Source organism: Cupressus sempervirens, chromosome 11 (genome assembly GCF_028749045.1).
Source record: "Cupressus sempervirens isolate cs-2001-9-10 chromosome 11, ASM2874904v1, whole genome shotgun sequence".
Lineage (NCBI taxonomy): Eukaryota > Viridiplantae > Streptophyta > Pinopsida > Cupressales > Cupressaceae > Cupressus > Cupressus sempervirens.
In genome coordinates this window covers 397,083,299-397,096,808 of record NC_143128.1, presented here as the reverse complement: position 1 = coordinate 397,096,808, position 13,510 = coordinate 397,083,299, and the positions used below count along the sequence as shown (strand labels likewise).

General features: G+C 48.0%; 18 non-coding genes across 18 annotated transcripts; all 18 read left to right on the top strand.

Moving 5' to 3' along the window:
- The first annotated feature begins 427 nt into the window (after positions 1-427).
- LOC149529748 (5S ribosomal RNA) lies at positions 428-546 on the top strand. Its single transcript, XR_016359299.1, has one exon. It is a non-coding gene; the product is annotated as a 5S ribosomal RNA (ribosomal RNA).
- Positions 547-1,156: 610 nt separating this feature from the next.
- On the top strand, positions 1,157-1,275 carry LOC149529747 (5S ribosomal RNA). Its single transcript, XR_016359298.1, has one exon. It is a non-coding gene; the product is annotated as a 5S ribosomal RNA (ribosomal RNA).
- A 610-nt stretch (positions 1,276-1,885) lies between these two features.
- On the top strand, positions 1,886-2,004 carry LOC149529746 (5S ribosomal RNA). The gene has a single exon (XR_016359297.1). It is a non-coding gene; the product is annotated as a 5S ribosomal RNA (ribosomal RNA).
- A 611-nt stretch (positions 2,005-2,615) lies between these two features.
- On the top strand, positions 2,616-2,734 carry LOC149529745 (5S ribosomal RNA). Its single transcript, XR_016359385.1, has one exon. It is a non-coding gene; the product is annotated as a 5S ribosomal RNA (ribosomal RNA).
- Positions 2,735-3,345: 611 nt separating this feature from the next.
- On the top strand, positions 3,346-3,464 carry LOC149529744 (5S ribosomal RNA). Its single transcript, XR_016359296.1, has one exon. It is a non-coding gene; the product is annotated as a 5S ribosomal RNA (ribosomal RNA).
- Positions 3,465-4,074: 610 nt separating this feature from the next.
- Positions 4,075-4,193, top strand: LOC149529743 (5S ribosomal RNA). The gene has a single exon (XR_016359295.1). It is a non-coding gene; the product is annotated as a 5S ribosomal RNA (ribosomal RNA).
- Positions 4,194-4,803: 610 nt separating this feature from the next.
- On the top strand, positions 4,804-4,922 carry LOC149529742 (5S ribosomal RNA). The gene has a single exon (XR_016359294.1). It is a non-coding gene; the product is annotated as a 5S ribosomal RNA (ribosomal RNA).
- A 610-nt stretch (positions 4,923-5,532) lies between these two features.
- Positions 5,533-5,651, top strand: LOC149529741 (5S ribosomal RNA). The gene has a single exon (XR_016359293.1). It is a non-coding gene; the product is annotated as a 5S ribosomal RNA (ribosomal RNA).
- Positions 5,652-6,262: 611 nt separating this feature from the next.
- LOC149529740 (5S ribosomal RNA) lies at positions 6,263-6,381 on the top strand. The gene has a single exon (XR_016359383.1). It is a non-coding gene; the product is annotated as a 5S ribosomal RNA (ribosomal RNA).
- A 611-nt stretch (positions 6,382-6,992) lies between these two features.
- Positions 6,993-7,111, top strand: LOC149529739 (5S ribosomal RNA). The gene has a single exon (XR_016359292.1). It is a non-coding gene; the product is annotated as a 5S ribosomal RNA (ribosomal RNA).
- A 610-nt stretch (positions 7,112-7,721) lies between these two features.
- Positions 7,722-7,840, top strand: LOC149529738 (5S ribosomal RNA). The gene has a single exon (XR_016359291.1). It is a non-coding gene; the product is annotated as a 5S ribosomal RNA (ribosomal RNA).
- A 610-nt stretch (positions 7,841-8,450) lies between these two features.
- On the top strand, positions 8,451-8,569 carry LOC149529737 (5S ribosomal RNA). The gene has a single exon (XR_016359289.1). It is a non-coding gene; the product is annotated as a 5S ribosomal RNA (ribosomal RNA).
- Positions 8,570-9,180: 611 nt separating this feature from the next.
- On the top strand, positions 9,181-9,299 carry LOC149529736 (5S ribosomal RNA). Its single transcript, XR_016359288.1, has one exon. It is a non-coding gene; the product is annotated as a 5S ribosomal RNA (ribosomal RNA).
- A 610-nt stretch (positions 9,300-9,909) lies between these two features.
- On the top strand, positions 9,910-10,028 carry LOC149529735 (5S ribosomal RNA). Its single transcript, XR_016359287.1, has one exon. It is a non-coding gene; the product is annotated as a 5S ribosomal RNA (ribosomal RNA).
- Positions 10,029-10,638: 610 nt separating this feature from the next.
- LOC149529734 (5S ribosomal RNA) lies at positions 10,639-10,757 on the top strand. The gene has a single exon (XR_016359286.1). It is a non-coding gene; the product is annotated as a 5S ribosomal RNA (ribosomal RNA).
- Positions 10,758-11,368: 611 nt separating this feature from the next.
- LOC149529733 (5S ribosomal RNA) lies at positions 11,369-11,487 on the top strand. The gene has a single exon (XR_016359285.1). It is a non-coding gene; the product is annotated as a 5S ribosomal RNA (ribosomal RNA).
- Positions 11,488-12,097: 610 nt separating this feature from the next.
- Positions 12,098-12,216, top strand: LOC149529732 (5S ribosomal RNA). The gene has a single exon (XR_016359284.1). It is a non-coding gene; the product is annotated as a 5S ribosomal RNA (ribosomal RNA).
- Positions 12,217-12,827: 611 nt separating this feature from the next.
- Positions 12,828-12,946, top strand: LOC149529731 (5S ribosomal RNA). Its single transcript, XR_016359283.1, has one exon. It is a non-coding gene; the product is annotated as a 5S ribosomal RNA (ribosomal RNA).
- Positions 12,947-13,510: the final 564 nt, after the last annotated feature.

Sequence of the window (13,510 nt, the reverse complement as noted above, 5' to 3'; positions counted from 1 at the left end):
ATGACGGACACGATGTTCCTCAACAAAGTGATCTCCGTATGGCCGAAACAGTCGATATAACAACAATGCGTTCTTATGATGCACAGAAGCTTATACGTTACATCTAGATGACGGACACGATGTTCCTCAACAAAGTGATCTCCGTATGGCCGAAACAGTCGATATAACAACAATGCGTTCTTATGATGCACAAAAGCTTATACGTTACAACTCATGGTATTCTATTAATTATTTACTTTTTTTTTTTTTTTTATTATTAAAAAAGCTGAGCCCCGGATAAGGCGCATTCTTACCGTCGGAGTGCTCTTTACTTGCTCGTGCATTCTGGGTGCCCCATAAGGCACGTTCGGAGTGCTGGATAAGGTGCATCCTAGATAAGGTGCAACCCGATGCACGGCCTAAGCTGAGGACGCGACAGTTTCATGTTGGGTGCGATCATACCAGCGTTAGTGCACCGGATCCCATCAGAACTCCGCAGTTAAGCGCGCTTGGGCCGGAGTAGTACTGGGATGGGTGACCTCCCGGGAAGTCCCGGTGTTGCACCCTTCTTTTGCTTCTTAGACCCTGTCGTCGTTATATTTGCACTGCTCTTTTCCTTCTCGGAGCCCGTTTTCGATCGCGCGTCCCCCTTCCCCGATTCAAGTTCATTTTGGGTCCCCGAGCCTACTTCCGACTCTGCGATAGGAACTTGCTGCGTCTTTCTCCCTGTCCCAGACGAGTTGCATTCTAGATGACGGACACGATGTTCCTCAACAAAGTGATCTCCGTATGGCCGAAACAGTCGATATAACAACAATGCGTTCTTATGATGCACAGAAGCTTATACGTTACATCTAGATGACGGACACGATGTTCCTCAACAAAGTGATCTCCGTATGGCCGAAACAGTCGATATAACAACAATGCGTTCTTATGATGCACAAAAGCTTATACGTTACAACTCATGGTATTCTATTAATTATTTACTTATTTTTTTTTTTTATTATTAAAAAAGCTGAGCCCCGGATAAGGCGCATTCTTACCGTCGGAGTGCTCTTTACTTGCTCGTGCATTCTGGGTGCCCCATAAGGCACGTTCGGAGTGCTGGATAAGGTGCATCCTAGATAAGGTGCAACCCGATGCACGGCCTAAGCTGAGGACGCGACAGTTTCATGTTGGGTGCGATCATACCAGCGTTAGTGCACCGGATCCCATCAGAACTCCGCAGTTAAGCGCGCTTGGGCCGGAGTAGTACTGGGATGGGTGACCTCCCGGGAAGTCCCGGTGTTGCACCCTTCTTTTGCTTCTTAGACCCTGTCGTCGTTATATTTGCACTGCTCTTTTCCTTCTCGGAGCCCGTTTTCGATCGCGCGTCCCCCTTCCCCGATTCAAGTTCATTTTGGGTCCCCGAGCCTACTTCCGACTCTGCGATAGGAACTTGCTGCGTCTTTCTCCCTGTCCCAGACGAGTTGCATTCTAGATGACGGACACGATGTTCCTCAACAAAGTGATCTCCGTATGGCCGAAACAGTCGATATAACAACAATGCGTTCTTATGATGCACAGAAGCTTATACGTTACATCTAGATGACGGACACGATGTTCCTCAACAAAGTGATCTCCGTATGGCCGAAACAGTCGATATAACAACAATGCGTTCTTATGATGCACAAAAGCTTATACGTTACAACTCATGGTATTCTATTAATTATTTACTTTTTTTTTTTTTTTATTATTAAAAAAGCTGAGCCCCGGATAAGGCGCATTCTTACCGTCGGAGTGCTCTTTACTTGCTCGTGCATTCTGGGTGCCCCATAAGGCACGTTCGGAGTGCTGGATAAGGTGCATCCTAGATAAGGTGCAACCCGATGCACGGCCTAAGCTGAGGACGCGACAGTTTCATGTTGGGTGCGATCATACCAGCGTTAGTGCACCGGATCCCATCAGAACTCCGCAGTTAAGCGCGCTTGGGCCGGAGTAGTACTGGGATGGGTGACCTCCCGGGAAGTCCCGGTGTTGCACCCTTCTTTTGCTTCTTAGACCCTGTCGTCGTTATATTTGCACTGCTCTTTTCCTTCTCGGAGCCCGTTTTCGATCGCGCGTCCCCCTTCCCCGATTCAAGTTCATTTTGGGTCCCCGAGCCTACTTCCGACTCTGCGATAGGAACTTGCTGCGTCTTTCTCCCTGTCCCAGACGAGTTGCATTCTAGATGACGGACACGATGTTCCTCAACAAAGTGATCTCCGTATGGCCGAAACAGTCGATATAACAACAATGCGTTCTTATGATGCACAGAAGCTTATACGTTACATCTAGATGACGGACACGATGTTCCTCAACAAAGTGATCTCCGTATGGCCGAAACAGTCGATATAACAACAATGCGTTCTTATGATGCACAAAAGCTTATACGTTACAACTCATGGTATTCTATTAATTATTTACTTTTTTTTTTTTTTTTATTATTAAAAAAGCTGAGCCCCGGATAAGGCGCATTCTTACCGTCGGAGTGCTCTTTACTTGCTCGTGCATTCTGGGTGCCCCATAAGGCACGTTCGGAGTGCTGGATAAGGTGCATCCTAGATAAGGTGCAACCCGATGCACGGCCTAAGCTGAGGACGCGACAGTTTCATGTTGGGTGCGATCATACCAGCGTTAGTGCACCGGATCCCATCAGAACTCCGCAGTTAAGCGCGCTTGGGCCGGAGTAGTACTGGGATGGGTGACCTCCCGGGAAGTCTCGGTGTTGCACCCTTCTTTTGCTTCTTAGACCCTGTCGTCGTTATATTTGCACTGCTCTTTTCCTTCTCGGAGCCCGTTTTCGATCGCGCGTCCCCCTTCCCCGATTCAAGTTCATTTTGGGTCCCCGAGCCTACTTCCGACTCTGCGATAGGAACTTGCTGCGTCTTTCTCCCTGTCCCAGACGAGTTGCATTCTAGATGACGGACACGATGTTCCTCAACAAAGTGATCTCCGTATGGCCGAAACAGTCGATATAACAACAATGCGTTCTTATGATGCACAGAAGCTTATACGTTACATCTAGATGACGGACACGATGTTCCTCAACAAAGTGATCTCCGTATGGCCGAAACAGTCGATATAACAACAATGCGTTCTTATGATGCACAAAAGCTTATACGTTACAACTCATGGTATTCTATTAATTATTTACTTTTTTTTTTTTTTTTATTATTAAAAAAGCTGAGCCCCGGATAAGGCGCATTCTTACCGTCGGAGTGCTCTTTACTTGCTCGTGCATTCTGGGTGCCCCATAAGGCACGTTCGGAGTGCTGGATAAGGTGCATCCTAGATAAGGTGCAACCCGATGCACGGCCTAAGCTGAGGACGCGACAGTTTCATGTTGGGTGCGATCATACCAGCGTTAGTGCACCGGATCCCATCAGAACTCCGCAGTTAAGCGCGCTTGGGCCGGAGTAGTACTGGGATGGGTGACCTCCCGGGAAGTCCCGGTGTTGCACCCTTCTTTTGCTTCTTAGACCCTGTCGTCGTTATATTTGCACTGCTCTTTTCCTTCTCGGAGCCCGTTTTCGATCGCGCGTCCCCCTTCCCCGATTCAAGTTCATTTTGGGTCCCCGAGCCTACTTCCGACTCTGCGATAGGAACTTGCTGCGTCTTTCTCCCTGTCCCAGACGAGTTGCATTCTAGATGACGGACACGATGTTCCTCAACAAAGTGATCTCCGTATGGCCGAAACAGTCGATATAACAACAATGCGTTCTTATGATGCACAGAAGCTTATACGTTACATCTAGATGACGGACACGATGTTCCTCAACAAAGTGATCTCCGTATGGCCGAAACAGTCGATATAACAACAATGCGTTCTTATGATGCACAAAAGCTTATACGTTACAACTCATGGTATTCTATTAATTATTTACTTTTTTTTTTTTTTTATTATTAAAAAAGCTGAGCCCCGGATAAGGCGCATTCTTACCGTCGGAGTGCTCTTTACTTGCTCGTGCATTCTGGGTGCCCCATAAGGCACGTTCGGAGTGCTGGATAAGGTGCATCCTAGATAAGGTGCAACCCGATGCACGGCCTAAGCTGAGGACGCGACAGTTTCATGTTGGGTGCGATCATACCAGCGTTAGTGCACCGGATCCCATCAGAACTCCGCAGTTAAGCGCGCTTGGGCCGGAGTAGTACTGGGATGGGTGACCTCCCGGGAAGTCCCGGTGTTGCACCCTTCTTTTGCTTCTTAGACCCTGTCGTCGTTATATTTGCACTGCTCTTTTCCTTCTCGGAGCCCGTTTTCGATCGCGCGTCCCCCTTCCCCGATTCAAGTTCATTTTGGGTCCCCGAGCCTACTTCCGACTCTGCGATAGGAACTTGCTGCGTCTTTCTCCCTGTCCCAGACGAGTTGCATTCTAGATGACGGACACGATGTTCCTCAACAAAGTGATCTCCGTATGGCCGAAACAGTCGATATAACAACAATGCGTTCTTATGATGCACAGAAGCTTATACGTTACATCTAGATGACGGACACGATGTTCCTCAACAAAGTGATCTCCGTATGGCCGAAACAGTCGATATAACAACAATGCGTTCTTATGATGCACAAAAGCTTATACGTTACAACTCATGGTATTCTATTAATTATTTACTTATTTTTTTTTTTTATTATTAAAAAAGCTGAGCCCCGGATAAGGCGCATTCTTACCGTCGGAGTGCTCTTTACTTGCTCGTGCATTCTGGGTGCCCCATAAGGCACGTTCGGAGTGCTGGATAAGGTGCATCCTAGATAAGGTGCAACCCGATGCACGGCCTAAGCTGAGGACGCGACAGTTTCATGTTGGGTGCGATCATACCAGCGTTAGTGCACCGGATCCCATCAGAACTCCGCAGTTAAGCGCGCTTGGGCCGGAGTAGTACTGGGATGGGTGACCTCCCGGGAAGTCCCGGTGTTGCACCCTTCTTTTGCTTCTTAGACCCTGTCGTCGTTATATTTGCACTGCTCTTTTCCTTCTCGGAGCCCGTTTTCGATCGCGCGTCCCCCTTCCCCGATTCAAGTTCATTTTGGGTCCCCGAGCCTACTTCCGACTCTGCGATAGGAACTTGCTGCGTCTTTCTCCCTGTCCCAGACGAGTTGCATTCTAGATGACGGACACGATGTTCCTCAACAAAGTGATCTCCGTATGGCCGAAACAGTCGATATAACAACAATGCGTTCTTATGATGCACAGAAGCTTATACGTTACATCTAGATGACGGACACGATGTTCCTCAACAAAGTGATCTCCGTATGGCCGAAACAGTCGATATAACAACAATGCGTTCTTATGATGCACAAAAGCTTATACGTTACAACTCATGGTATTCTATTAATTATTTACTTTTTTTTTTTTTTTATTATTAAAAAAGCTGAGCCCCGGATAAGGCGCATTCTTACCGTCGGAGTGCTCTTTACTTGCTCGTGCATTCTGGGTGCCCCATAAGGCACGTTCGGAGTGCTGGATAAGGTGCATCCTAGATAAGGTGCAACCCGATGCACGGCCTAAGCTGAGGACGCGACAGTTTCATGTTGGGTGCGATCATACCAGCGTTAGTGCACCGGATCCCATCAGAACTCCGCAGTTAAGCGCGCTTGGGCCGGAGTAGTACTGGGATGGGTGACCTCCCGGGAAGTCCCGGTGTTGCACCCTTCTTTTGCTTCTTAGACCCTGTCGTCGTTATATTTGCACTGCTCTTTTCCTTCTCGGAGCCCGTTTTCGATCGCGCGTCCCCCTTCCCCGATTCAAGTTCATTTTGGGTCCCCGAGCCTACTTCCGACTCTGCGATAGGAACTTGCTGCGTCTTTCTCCCTGTCCCAGACGAGTTGCATTCTAGATGACGGACACGATGTTCCTCAACAAAGTGATCTCCGTATGGCCGAAACAGTCGATATAACAACAATGCGTTCTTATGATGCACAGAAGCTTATACGTTACATCTAGATGACGGACACGATGTTCCTCAACAAAGTGATCTCCGTATGGCCGAAACAGTCGATATAACAACAATGCGTTCTTATGATGCACAAAAGCTTATACGTTACAACTCATGGTATTCTATTAATTATTTACTTTTTTTTTTTTTTTTATTATTAAAAAAGCTGAGCCCCGGATAAGGCGCATTCTTACCGTCGGAGTGCTCTTTACTTGCTCGTGCATTCTGGGTGCCCCATAAGGCACGTTCGGAGTGCTGGATAAGGTGCATCCTAGATAAGGTGCAACCCGATGCACGGCCTAAGCTGAGGACGCGACAGTTTCATGTTGGGTGCGATCATACCAGCGTTAGTGCACCGGATCCCATCAGAACTCCGCAGTTAAGCGCGCTTGGGCCGGAGTAGTACTGGGATGGGTGACCTCCCGGGAAGTCTCGGTGTTGCACCCTTCTTTTGCTTCTTAGACCCTGTCGTCGTTATATTTGCACTGCTCTTTTCCTTCTCGGAGCCCGTTTTCGATCGCGCGTCCCCCTTCCCCGATTCAAGTTCATTTTGGGTCCCCGAGCCTACTTCCGACTCTGCGATAGGAACTTGCTGCGTCTTTCTCCCTGTCCCAGACGAGTTGCATTCTAGATGACGGACACGATGTTCCTCAACAAAGTGATCTCCGTATGGCCGAAACAGTCGATATAACAACAATGCGTTCTTATGATGCACAGAAGCTTATACGTTACATCTAGATGACGGACACGATGTTCCTCAACAAAGTGATCTCCGTATGGCCGAAACAGTCGATATAACAACAATGCGTTCTTATGATGCACAAAAGCTTATACGTTACAACTCATGGTATTCTATTAATTATTTACTTTTTTTTTTTTTTTTATTATTAAAAAAGCTGAGCCCCGGATAAGGCGCATTCTTACCGTCGGAGTGCTCTTTACTTGCTCGTGCATTCTGGGTGCCCCATAAGGCACGTTCGGAGTGCTGGATAAGGTGCATCCTAGATAAGGTGCAACCCGATGCACGGCCTAAGCTGAGGACGCGACAGTTTCATGTTGGGTGCGATCATACCAGCGTTAGTGCACCGGATCCCATCAGAACTCCGCAGTTAAGCGCGCTTGGGCCGGAGTAGTACTGGGATGGGTGACCTCCCGGGAAGTCCCGGTGTTGCACCCTTCTTTTGCTTCTTAGACCCTGTCGTCGTTATATTTGCACTGCTCTTTTCCTTCTCGGAGCCCGTTTTCGATCGCGCGTCCCCCTTCCCCGATTCAAGTTCATTTTGGGTCCCCGAGCCTACTTCCGACTCTGCGATAGGAACTTGCTGCGTCTTTCTCCCTGTCCCAGACGAGTTGCATTCTAGATGACGGACACGATGTTCCTCAACAAAGTGATCTCCGTATGGCCGAAACAGTCGATATAACAACAATGCGTTCTTATGATGCACAGAAGCTTATACGTTACATCTAGATGACGGACACGATGTTCCTCAACAAAGTGATCTCCGTATGGCCGAAACAGTCGATATAACAACAATGCGTTCTTATGATGCACAAAAGCTTATACGTTACAACTCATGGTATTCTATTAATTATTTACTTTTTTTTTTTTTTTATTATTAAAAAAGCTGAGCCCCGGATAAGGCGCATTCTTACCGTCGGAGTGCTCTTTACTTGCTCGTGCATTCTGGGTGCCCCATAAGGCACGTTCGGAGTGCTGGATAAGGTGCATCCTAGATAAGGTGCAACCCGATGCACGGCCTAAGCTGAGGACGCGACAGTTTCATGTTGGGTGCGATCATACCAGCGTTAGTGCACCGGATCCCATCAGAACTCCGCAGTTAAGCGCGCTTGGGCCGGAGTAGTACTGGGATGGGTGACCTCCCGGGAAGTCCCGGTGTTGCACCCTTCTTTTGCTTCTTAGACCCTGTCGTCGTTATATTTGCACTGCTCTTTTCCTTCTCGGAGCCCGTTTTCGATCGCGCGTCCCCCTTCCCCGATTCAAGTTCATTTTGGGTCCCCGAGCCTACTTCCGACTCTGCGATAGGAACTTGCTGCGTCTTTCTCCCTGTCCCAGACGAGTTGCATTCTAGATGACGGACACGATGTTCCTCAACAAAGTGATCTCCGTATGGCCGAAACAGTCGATATAACAACAATGCGTTCTTATGATGCACAGAAGCTTATACGTTACATCTAGATGACGGACACGATGTTCCTCAACAAAGTGATCTCCGTATGGCCGAAACAGTCGATATAACAACAATGCGTTCTTATGATGCACAAAAGCTTATACGTTACAACTCATGGTATTCTATTAATTATTTACTTTTTTTTTTTTTTTATTATTAAAAAAGCTGAGCCCCGGATAAGGCGCATTCTTACCGTCGGAGTGCTCTTTACTTGCTCGTGCATTCTGGGTGCCCCATAAGGCACGTTCGGAGTGCTGGATAAGGTGCATCCTAGATAAGGTGCAACCCGATGCACGGCCTAAGCTGAGGACGCGACAGTTTCATGTTGGGTGCGATCATACCAGCGTTAGTGCACCGGATCCCATCAGAACTCCGCAGTTAAGCGCGCTTGGGCCGGAGTAGTACTGGGATGGGTGACCTCCCGGGAAGTCCCGGTGTTGCACCCTTCTTTTGCTTCTTAGACCCTGTCGTCGTTATATTTGCACTGCTCTTTTCCTTCTCGGAGCCCGTTTTCGATCGCGCGTCCCCCTTCCCCGATTCAAGTTCATTTTGGGTCCCCGAGCCTACTTCCGACTCTGCGATAGGAACTTGCTGCGTCTTTCTCCCTGTCCCAGACGAGTTGCATTCTAGATGACGGACACGATGTTCCTCAACAAAGTGATCTCCGTATGGCCGAAACAGTCGATATAACAACAATGCGTTCTTATGATGCACAGAAGCTTATACGTTACATCTAGATGACGGACACGATGTTCCTCAACAAAGTGATCTCCGTATGGCCGAAACAGTCGATATAACAACAATGCGTTCTTATGATGCACAAAAGCTTATACGTTACAACTCATGGTATTCTATTAATTATTTACTTTTTTTTTTTTTATTATTATTAAAAAAGCTGAGCCCCGGATAAGGCGCATTCTTACCGTCGGAGTGCTCTTTACTTGCTCGTGCATTCTGGGTGCCCCATAAGGCACGTTCGGAGTGCTGGATAAGGTGCATCCTAGATAAGGTGCAACCCGATGCACGGCCTAAGCTGAGGACGCGACAGTTTCATGTTGGGTGCGATCATACCAGCGTTAGTGCACCGGATCCCATCAGAACTCCGCAGTTAAGCGCGCTTGGGCCGGAGTAGTACTGGGATGGGTGACCTCCCGGGAAGTCCCGGTGTTGCACCCTTCTTTTGCTTCTTAGACCCTGTCGTCGTTATATTTGCACTGCTCTTTTCCTTCTCGGAGCCCGTTTTCGATCGCGCGTCCCCCTTCCCCGATTCAAGTTCATTTTGGGTCCCCGAGCCTACTTCCGACTCTGCGATAGGAACTTGCTGCGTCTTTCTCCCTGTCCCAGACGAGTTGCATTCTAGATGACGGACACGATGTTCCTCAACAAAGTGATCTCCGTATGGCCGAAACAGTCGATATAACAACAATGCGTTCTTATGATGCACAGAAGCTTATACGTTACATCTAGATGACGGACACGATGTTCCTCAACAAAGTGATCTCCGTATGGCCGAAACAGTCGATATAACAACAATGCGTTCTTATGATGCACAAAAGCTTATACGTTACAACTCATGGTATTCTATTAATTATTTACTTTTTTTTTTTTTTTATTATTAAAAAAGCTGAGCCCCGGATAAGGCGCATTCTTACCGTCGGAGTGCTCTTTACTTGCTCGTGCATTCTGGGTGCCCCATAAGGCACGTTCGGAGTGCTGGATAAGGTGCATCCTAGATAAGGTGCAACCCGATGCACGGCCTAAGCTGAGGACGCGACAGTTTCATGTTGGGTGCGATCATACCAGCGTTAGTGCACCGGATCCCATCAGAACTCCGCAGTTAAGCGCGCTTGGGCCGGAGTAGTACTGGGATGGGTGACCTCCCGGGAAGTCCCGGTGTTGCACCCTTCTTTTGCTTCTTAGACCCTGTCGTCGTTATATTTGCACTGCTCTTTTCCTTCTCGGAGCCCGTTTTCGATCGCGCGTCCCCCTTCCCCGATTCAAGTTCATTTTGGGTCCCCGAGCCTACTTCCGACTCTGCGATAGGAACTTGCTGCGTCTTTCTCCCTGTCCCAGACGAGTTGCATTCTAGATGACGGACACGATGTTCCTCAACAAAGTGATCTCCGTATGGCCGAAACAGTCGATATAACAACAATGCGTTCTTATGATGCACAGAAGCTTATACGTTACATCTAGATGACGGACACGATGTTCCTCAACAAAGTGATCTCCGTATGGCCGAAACAGTCGATATAACAACAATGCGTTCTTATGATGCACAAAAGCTTATACGTTACAACTCATGGTATTCTATTAATTATTTACTTTTTTTTTTTTTTTATTATTAAAAAAGCTGAGCCCCGGATAAGGCGCATTCTTACCGTCGGAGTGCTCTTTACTTGCTCGTGCATTCTGGGTGCCCCATAAGGCACGTTCGGAGTGCTGGATAAGGTGCATCCTAGATAAGGTGCAACCCGATGCACGGCCTAAGCTGAGGACGCGACAGTTTCATGTTGGGTGCGATCATACCAGCGTTAGTGCACCGGATCCCATCAGAACTCCGCAGTTAAGCGCGCTTGGGCCGGAGTAGTACTGGGATGGGTGACCTCCCGGGAAGTCCCGGTGTTGCACCCTTCTTTTGCTTCTTAGACCCTGTCGTCGTTATATTTGCACTGCTCTTTTCCTTCTCGGAGCCCGTTTTCGATCGCGCGTCCCCCTTCCCCGATTCAAGTTCATTTTGGGTCCCCGAGCCTACTTCCGACTCTGCGATAGGAACTTGCTGCGTCTTTCTCCCTGTCCCAGACGAGTTGCATTCTAGATGACGGACACGATGTTCCTCAACAAAGTGATCTCCGTATGGCCGAAACAGTCGATATAACAACAATGCGTTCTTATGATGCACAGAAGCTTATACGTTACATCTAGATGACGGACACGATGTTCCTCAACAAAGTGATCTCCGTATGGCCGAAACAGTCGATATAACAACAATGCGTTCTTATGATGCACAAAAGCTTATACGTTACAACTCATGGTATTCTATTAATTATTTACTTTTTTTTTTTTTTTTTTTATTAAAAAAGCTGAGCCCCGGATAAGGCGCATTCTTACCGTCGGAGTGCTCTTTACTTGCTCGTGCATTCTGGGTGCCCCATAAGGCACGTTCGGAGTGCTGGATAAGGTGCATCCTAGATAAGGTGCAACCCGATGCACGGCCTAAGCTGAGGACGCGACAGTTTCATGTTGGGTGCGATCATACCAGCGTTAGTGCACCGGATCCCATCAGAACTCCGCAGTTAAGCGCGCTTGGGCCGGAGTAGTACTGGGATGGGTGACCTCCCGGGAAGTCCCGGTGTTGCACCCTTCTTTTGCTTCTTAGACCCTGTCGTCGTTATATTTGCACTGCTCTTTTCCTTCTCGGAGCCCGTTTTCGATCGCGCGTCCCCCTTCCCCGATTCAAGTTCATTTTGGGTCCCCGAGCCTACTTCCGACTCTGCGATAGGAACTTGCTGCGTCTTTCTCCCTGTCCCAGACGAGTTGCATTCTAGATGACGGACACGATGTTCCTCAACAAAGTGATCTCCGTATGGCCGAAACAGTCGATATAACAACAATGCGTTCTTATGATGCACAGAAGCTTATACGTTACATCTAGATGACGGACACGATGTTCCTCAACAAAGTGATCTCCGTATGGCCGAAACAGTCGATATAACAACAATGCGTTCTTATGATGCACAAAAGCTTATACGTTACAACTCATGGTATTCTATTAATTATTTACTTTTTTTTTTTTTTTATTATTAAAAAAGCTGAGCCCCGGATAAGGCGCATTCTTACCGTCGGAGTGCTCTTTACTTGCTCGTGCATTCTGGGTGCCCCATAAGGCACGTTCGGAGTGCTGGATAAGGTGCATCCTAGATAAGGTGCAACCCGATGCACGGCCTAAGCTGAGGACGCGACAGTTTCATGTTGGGTGCGATCATACCAGCGTTAGTGCACCGGATCCCATCAGAACTCCGCAGTTAAGCGCGCTTGGGCCGGAGTAGTACTGGGATGGGTGACCTCCCGGGAAGTCCCGGTGTTGCACCCTTCTTTTGCTTCTTAGACCCTGTCGTCGTTATATTTGCACTGCTCTTTTCCTTCTCGGAGCCCGTTTTCGATCGCGCGTCCCCCTTCCCCGATTCAAGTTCATTTTGGGTCCCCGAGCCTACTTCCGACTCTGCGATAGGAACTTGCTGCGTCTTTCTCCCTGTCCCAGACGAGTTGCATTCTAGATGACGGACACGATGTTCCTCAACAAAGTGATCTCCGTATGGCCGAAACAGTCGATATAACAACAATGCGTTCTTATGATGCACAGAAGCTTATACGTTACATCTAGATGACGGACACGATGTTCCTCAACAAAGTGATCTCCGTATGGCCGAAACAGTCGATATAACAACAATGCGTTCTTATGATGCACAAAAGCTTATACGTTACAACTCATGGTATTCTATTAATTATTTACTTTTTTTTTTTTTTTTATTATTAAAAAAGCTGAGCCCCGGATAAGGCGCATTCTTACCGTCGGAGTGCTCTTTACTTGCTCGTGCATTCTGGGTGCCCCATAAGGCACGTTCGGAGTGCTGGATAAGGTGCATCCTAGATAAGGTGCAACCCGATGCACGGCCTAAGCTGAGGACGCGACAGTTTCATGTTGGGTGCGATCATACCAGCGTTAGTGCACCGGATCCCATCAGAACTCCGCAGTTAAGCGCGCTTGGGCCGGAGTAGTACTGGGATGGGTGACCTCCCGGGAAGTCCCGGTGTTGCACCCTTCTTTTGCTTCTTAGACCCTGTCGTCGTTATATTTGCACTGCTCTTTTCCTTCTCGGAGCCCGTTTTCGATCGCGCGTCCCCCTTCCCCGATTCAAGTTCATTTTGGGTCCCCGAGCCTACTTCCGACTCTGCGATAGGAACTTGCTGCGTCTTTCTCCCTGTCCCAGACGAGTTGCATTCTAGATGACGGACACGATGTTCCTCAACAAAGTGATCTCCGTATGGCCGAAACAGTCGATATAACAACAATGCGTTCTTATGATGCACAGAAGCTTATACGTTACATCTAGATGACGGACACGATGTTCCTCAACAAAGTGATCTCCGTATGGCCGAAACAGTCGATATAACAACAATGCGTTCTTATGATGCACAAAAGCTTATACGTTACAACTCATGGTATTCTATTAATTATTTACTTTTTTTTTTTTTTTTATTATTAAAAAAGCTGAGCCCCGGATAAGGCGCATTCTTACCGTCGGAGTGCTCTTTACTTGCTCGTGCATTCTGGGTGCCCCATAAGGCACGTTCGGAGTGCTGGATAAGGTGCATCCTAGATAAGG